The 6,798-nt window shown below is 37.1% G+C and overlaps 1 long non-coding RNA gene across 1 annotated transcript; it reads right to left on the bottom strand.

Moving 5' to 3' along the window:
- Nucleotides 1-4,820: 4,820 nt before the first annotated feature.
- LOC131312943 (uncharacterized) lies at nt 4,821-5,497 on the bottom strand. The gene is made up of 2 exons (XR_009196020.1): nt 5,367-5,497; nt 4,821-5,265 (listed from the first exon to the last, which is right to left on the bottom strand). It is a non-coding gene; the product is annotated as an uncharacterized LOC131312943 (long non-coding RNA).
- Nucleotides 5,498-6,798: the final 1,301 nt, after the last annotated feature.

The following is a 6,798-nucleotide window of genomic DNA, read 5'->3' as shown; positions in this document are numbered from 1 at the left end:
TGTCGGAAAAACCCAATGACAGGATTTGGATGAAGGGTATGGGTAAGAGAAACAATGTGTGGGTAGCATTATTGTAAGAGAAAACGGCATAGAAATGGAAAAGTTGAAGGATCTAATGGCTCACAATGGTTCTATCATTTATTTTTCGTTCCTTTTCTTACCCAAATTCTTAATCAAATACTATCAAATACAATCTCAAAATTGGAACAGCATTCTAAGAACAGTCTTCCCCATGTTGGCTCCCTCACTCAGCTAATGCAGAATTGCGCCAGGTAATCTCCTCTTACAATCAAATAGTGGTTGGTTAAGACTAGGGGCGGACCCACCTTGGGACACGTGCCACGCCCTTTTGAAAAAAATAAATTTCTGATTTTGTATATATATTATATATGCCGAATATGTGCAAGTAAGCAACATTTGGTGTAGTGGTAACTTGTTGGCTTTGGGAACAAGAGAGTGTGTGGCTTTGGGAACAAGAGAGTGTGTGTTTGAGTCCTTCCCCACTCCCCTAAGTATATTTTTTTGTTTCAAAATCCTTGGCACTAAAAAAAAAACAAAAAAATTTCCCACAATCAGAACCAAGTTTCCCCCCTCCACCACTCTCCCAACGTCTCTGATCATTTGTGTAGTACTCAAAATGAACCCTCCCATTGTATTTGTACACTTTTGATCCCCGAAACTTATACTAATAGAGTTAATAATAGGAAAATAGATGATGAACATATGATAATTTTGTTTTAACACATATAGTCGAGGTTGCGCAAGTTTATCCAAGTAACTGATTATTAAAATACATATATACTTTAAAATTGCTACTCCATCATGAATACTAAAATTATTTTGGTGTGAATGTGATTAACTGTAACTCATATAGTATGGTAACAAAGAAAATTGGTGCCCCCACTATGTCATATTCCTGGGTCCGTCATTAGACTAAAGACCGTAGTTTTCAAAGCCCATCATCGTCAAGAAGGAGAGGTTAGGGTGTAGTGATGGAAATTAGTAATTAAATTTGTTGGGATTGCGCCTAATATGAGTTCAAAATAAAAGTAGAAAAGCTTGCACGAGAATGCAGGGGAATAAGGGTGAAAATTGATAAAAGGGTAATGAGAAGCTGCTTATTGATATGGAAGTGGGCAAAAAACGAAAAAAATAAAAAATTTATACAAGCTCCCAGATCTTCAACAACTGGATAATTTTTTGTTTAGAAGATAACTAGTGATGGGTCTCGCCGGAGCGTTGTACTTATTCGATACACAGAATAATAGAAAAAAAAATCATATTGATTTTTTTCATTTTCGTGCATTAAACGGACACAATGCTAATTATGTCTTCTAGAATAGATTGGTCGAATCACATAAGTTGGAACCAAAGCATTGTCCCCCTTTTTTTTAATGAATTAAAATATTAAAGTGTAAATAAAGGCTGTTGATTTTGCCACTCTATTTTTTGTTAACGTCACTCCCCTACAAGTGTATTTTTGCACCAAAAATACACTTGCAGGAAACTGACGTTAATAAAAAATGGAGTGGCAAAATTATTTCCCTAAATAAAACTAATTCAAATTAATTCACAATTGTAAAAAAAAATCTAAGATAAAACCACTCCATAATTCTTAAGGGGTGCCTCAAGAACACCCAATAATTTTTTTCACCCCATGCTCTCTCTCAACCCCCGTTCTCTCTCCCTCCCTCCCTTATTTCTCTCCCCCACTCTCTCAATTCTAAAAATAATAAAAAATCAAAATGGTAAGAATTTAGGATTTTAGGTTTGGAGACTTTTTAGCCTAATTGTAAAGATTCATACTTTTGCTTAGGAATAAAACTAGCATTTGTGTTCGTTCAATGCACGGGACAAAAAAAGTCACATTGATATTTTTTAGCCTTGTGTATCAGACGGGCACAACGCTATATAATGAAAAAGATAGTTTAATTTTCTTCACAATTCCATATTCAATGCGTGATAGCATTTTTTCCATTATATACACAAGATAACATATAATGGTGTGCACGTTTGCACGGGACAAAAAAAAATGACATTGTTATTATTTTTCACTCCCGTGTATCGATACGGGCACACCGCTAGTTGATAGAACAAAACTTTAATGTGAATTTTTTCATGCACGGTAACATTTTCCCATTATATCCACAGGATAACATATAATGGTGTGCACGTTTGCATGAGACAAAAAATCTCGTGTATCGAACAGGCACCCCAGTAGTTGATAGAATAAGTCTCTAATGCCACATGAGGGCAAATGAGCCTTTTTACACAGCAGACCATTCAATGCTCGTGGCATTAGAGAAAATGTTCGTGGCATTAGAGGCTTCCAAAATTCTAGGAATTTAGGAATTGGAGTTTGAAGCTTTGAAGACTCGCATACATTTCTATAATATATTGGAAAAAATTTCAAAATAACTCCTGAACTTTCATAAGCTTTACAAAAAAACATCGATCTGGACTTTAACTGATGACAAAAAAATACATAAACTTGCCATTCCGTTAACAATTAGGCTCCCACCGTCAAATTCCATCAACTTATAACGGATGGAGCTAACGTCAGGTGTTAAATGTTAATCTTCCTCTCTTTTTTTTTTTTTACTTTTTAACTCTTTAATTTATTTTAGTAGTAAATAAATAAGTAATATTCCTTTTTTTCTTACTATTTATCAAAAATTACTTTAACCCCATTTCTTACAATTTATAAAAAATAATTTTAAATTATCTTCTTTTTTTTTACTTTCAAATTTTACCTTTCCCTTTCTCTCTCCCTCTTTTTTTGTTTAGAAATTTGACCTCACACCCCCAATCAACCCTACAACTAAGGGTCATCATTTGGCCCGAGGCCCGCGGCCTGCCCTAAGCCCGCCCGGCCTATCGGGCTTTTACCCGGCCCGAGCCCATGAAACGGGCGGCCCGGCCCGGCCCATAGTTTGTAACCGGTGGGCTCGGGCCTATAAATTTTTACTCGGCCCGCCCGTAGGGCCGGCCCGTGAGCCGGCCGGTGGTACCCGTCCAAAAGCCCGCCCACGGGCCCGCCCATTAGCCCCAAATCCCACAAAATCCTTTCTTTTTTCCCTTTCTCAAGGAAATTTAAGCCCGCCCGGTTTTTGGCCCGCTAGCCCGTCAATTGGGCTAGCCCGCGGGTCGGGCTTGGGCTTCAATTTATTGTAGGTAGCCCGGCCCGCAAAAAAGAAAAAGCCTGATCAGCCCGGCCCGTGGGCGGGGTTGGGTAGTACATTGGCGGGCTGGGCCGGCCCGGCCCAGCCCTATGATGACCCTTACCTACAACCAACACCAAAGCCCAAGCCCGAATTTTAGAAATTCAAAAGTACTTTCAACCTCCTCTTTTTAACCTTTCTTTTTTTCTTTTTACTTTCAAAAATAACTTTTAACTCTTTTTTTAGAAGTAAACAAATATGCAATTTTTTTTACTATTTATCAAAAATTATTTTAACCCCCTATTTTTTACTTTCAAATTACCCCCTCTATCTCTCTCTCTCTCTCTCTCTCTCCGTGATTTAAGGTTTGAATTTCGGAGAAATCTAAAATTCCTATTGTAACGACCCGGATTTTTGCCCTATTTTTTTTTTAATACAAATTTGAAATGTTAAAACTAATTCAATAATTAGTTAGATTTATTAATTAAATTACATTATTATGTGTATATTTGATATTACAAAAAAAAAATCATATTCGAAACATATTATACTTTAGAGATATACATTCATCCCATCCTTCGTATCTAAATGCTAATTAGAATTCTGTTGAAACTATATCTCTCTCTCCTCCCAAATTCCACCACCTCTATACTTCTCCTCCATAAATACCTCTCTCCTCCCTCACAATACAACACTTATAGTCCTCTACAAAAACAAAAAAGAAAAGAAAAGAGGGATCACACCCTTTCGATTTTGGTCCATATCACGTCCCTCTATTCAAGGCCTGTTTCCTCGTAGTTGCTGTCGTTTTTAGGCCTAAGTTTCTTCACGAAAGTTGTCTCGTAGTTGCTGTCGTTTTTAGGCCTAAGTTTCTTCACGAAAGTTGTAGAGGGCGTTGAGAGCTTCAATTTCAACCCAAGAATCGCCCAAAACGGTCAACAATTGATAGAGTTATAGCCATTCAAAGATAGGTAAAATTCTCGGATTCTGATTTCCAGGCAGATTTAGCGATCCTTCTAAACTTCCATTTTTCTACTACTTAGAATGGTTTTCGGGCTTAGACTTCTTCATGAAAGTCGTAGAGCGTTTCAAGATCTTCGCGAAAGACACAAGAATCATCCAAAACGGTAGATGTTTGGTCAAGTTATTCTAGCCCTAAGTTGCTGCTAGAATATCAATCTTTCGCCACTAAACGAAAACCCACCGGACTCCACCGAATCGCCTTGTCCGGATTAAAGGTATTATAATCCTTCTCCTACTCTCTCCTAAGTATATTTATTGTTTACGTATTGATGTTTAACATATCAGTGTAGGAAGAATTAATCCCGACGTCGCACGAACATAATTCGGGATCCTCTTTTTTTTTTTGCCGTGAACAGTAGTAATACGTAGTGGGTTTTGATTCCTTTTGGAAAAATCACACTTAAACCCTTCTAATTACATTAGTGTGTTATTGCGGCCCAACTAATAGATTAACTTTACTAAAATTCCATTCAACGTCCCCCTAGCGTTTTAAGAGTTATATTTTCGGCCCATGATTCACTTTCTTTAGCTATAACCGGTGTAACAAAAAAAGAAGAAGAAGTCATGATTAGTGTTGTTAAATTACAAAATTGATAATTTACGTGTTTAAATAATTACTCTCACATTTTGATAACGTAAGGGCATCGGCCCAATCATAAAACGCTATATGTTTTACTTATTTGCACAATATCAATTGTTATGTTGGCTTTCACGTAGAAACGTATCATGTTTATTGATTACGTTATTATGGATTCATGATTGTTGTATTTGTTGGATCGGACTTGGGTTCGCGTGGTGGATTTCAATGAGAAATTATGTAGACGTTGTTATGGTTAATGAAAAAGGAAAAATAGATGAAAGTTGTGGGCTTAGCAGGACCTCAGGGGTAGACTAGCAGGACCTCTGGTATTGAGGGTAGCCTGGCAGGACCTTGAGGGTAGCCTGAAAGACCCGGTGTAGCTAAGGTGGCCAAGCAGGACCTCAGGGGTAGCCTGACAGGACCTCAGGTATTGAGGGTAGCCTAGCAGGACCTTGAGGGCAGCCTGATGGACCTAGAATTGTGAGGGTGGCCAAGCAGGACCTTAGGGGTAGCCTAACAGGATCTCAGGTATTGAGGGTAGCCTAGCAGGACCTTGAGGGCAGCCTGATGGACCTAGAATTGTGAGGGTGGCTAAGCAGGACCTCAGGGGTAGCCTGGCAGGACCTCAGGTATTGAGGGTAGCCTAGCAGGACCTTGAGGGCAGCCTGATGGACCTGAATTGAGTGGATAGTCTACTAACAACTCGTGATATTGAAGGTAGCAGGACATTTAAAATATGAGTTCGTAAGACGATGGATACTATGGTGCAGGTATAATTATGAAATGTGAGATTCAAAAGAAGGTAATTTAAAGGCTTGCTAATAGATTTACTTATTTAATGCTGGTCGTTCTATTATTTTCATATGAATTGTGATAAGACTGTTTAACTGTAAAGTAAGGAGTTGGTAGGGTTAGGATTATTCTACTGAGTGAATTACCACTCACGGATACGTTTGTATCCTGGTAAATCGGTTGCTTCGGCGATCAATTTGCCAGAGTATGCAGGATTCAATGGTGGAGCAGTTTGACACAGGAAGAATACTAGGGGCGGAGACCGAGTATGCTTGGGATCTGTAACAAGACTAGAGTCGCTCTGAAGTTATTTCAATAAATTGCCAAATTTTATTAAGGTTAAATAAATATTTTTTTTGAGTCAGTATCTTCCATGAGAAGTCGGCTCCATGCTTGTCAGACCAATGTTTTACCTTTGAATAAAAGTTTTGTATTTTCAATTTGAGTTGAAATAAAGAAATCCCTATGTTGATACTTCCGTGTTTATTTGGTTAACTAAAGAAATCTTTTTTGAAAAATAATAATTTATGCTGTCGATATTCGTTTAAAATATTGGGGCGTTACACCTATATCGGTTGATTGTGGGGTTAATTGGTGGTGTAAGGTTGAATTTCTAAAAAAAGAGGGAGAGCGAGGGAAATGTATAATTTGAAAATAAAAAATGGGGTTAAAGTAATTTTCGTAAATAGTTAAAAAAAAACAGGGGGTGAAAGTAATTTTTGGAGAATAGTAATAAAAAAAGAACTTTATTGCATATTTATTTATTACTAAAAAAGAGTTAAAAGTTAATTTCTAGAAGTAAAAGTAAAAAAAAAGGAGGTTAAAGTAATTTCAAATTTCTGAAATTGGGGCTAGGGCTTTGGCGGTTGGTGTGGGGTTGGCTGGTGGTGTGGGGTTAAATTTCTTTAAAAAAAGAGAGGGAGAGAGAGAGAGAGAGAGGAAAAAGTAAAATTTGAAAGTAAAAAAAGGATTTGATTTATTTTATAAATAATAAGAAAAATGGGGTTAAAGTAATTTTTTATAAATAGTAAGGAAAATAACTTTATTGCATATTTATTTACTACTAAAAAAGAAAGAGTTAAAAGTAATTTTTGAAAGTAAAAAGTAAAAAAAGGAGGAGGACAATGCCTTCCATTAGCTCTATCCGTTAAAAATTGACGGAATATTTGGATGGGGGAGGCCTAATTGTTAACAGAATGGTAAGTTATGTGTCTTTTTGTCATTAGTTAAAGTCCAAGTGTT

Source organism: Rhododendron vialii, chromosome 13a, assembly GCF_030253575.1.
Source record: "Rhododendron vialii isolate Sample 1 chromosome 13a, ASM3025357v1".
Taxonomy (NCBI): Eukaryota; Viridiplantae; Streptophyta; class Magnoliopsida; order Ericales; family Ericaceae; genus Rhododendron; species Rhododendron vialii.
Note: the sequence above shows the minus strand (reverse complement) of the source record. Positions and strands in the feature narration are given on the sequence as shown.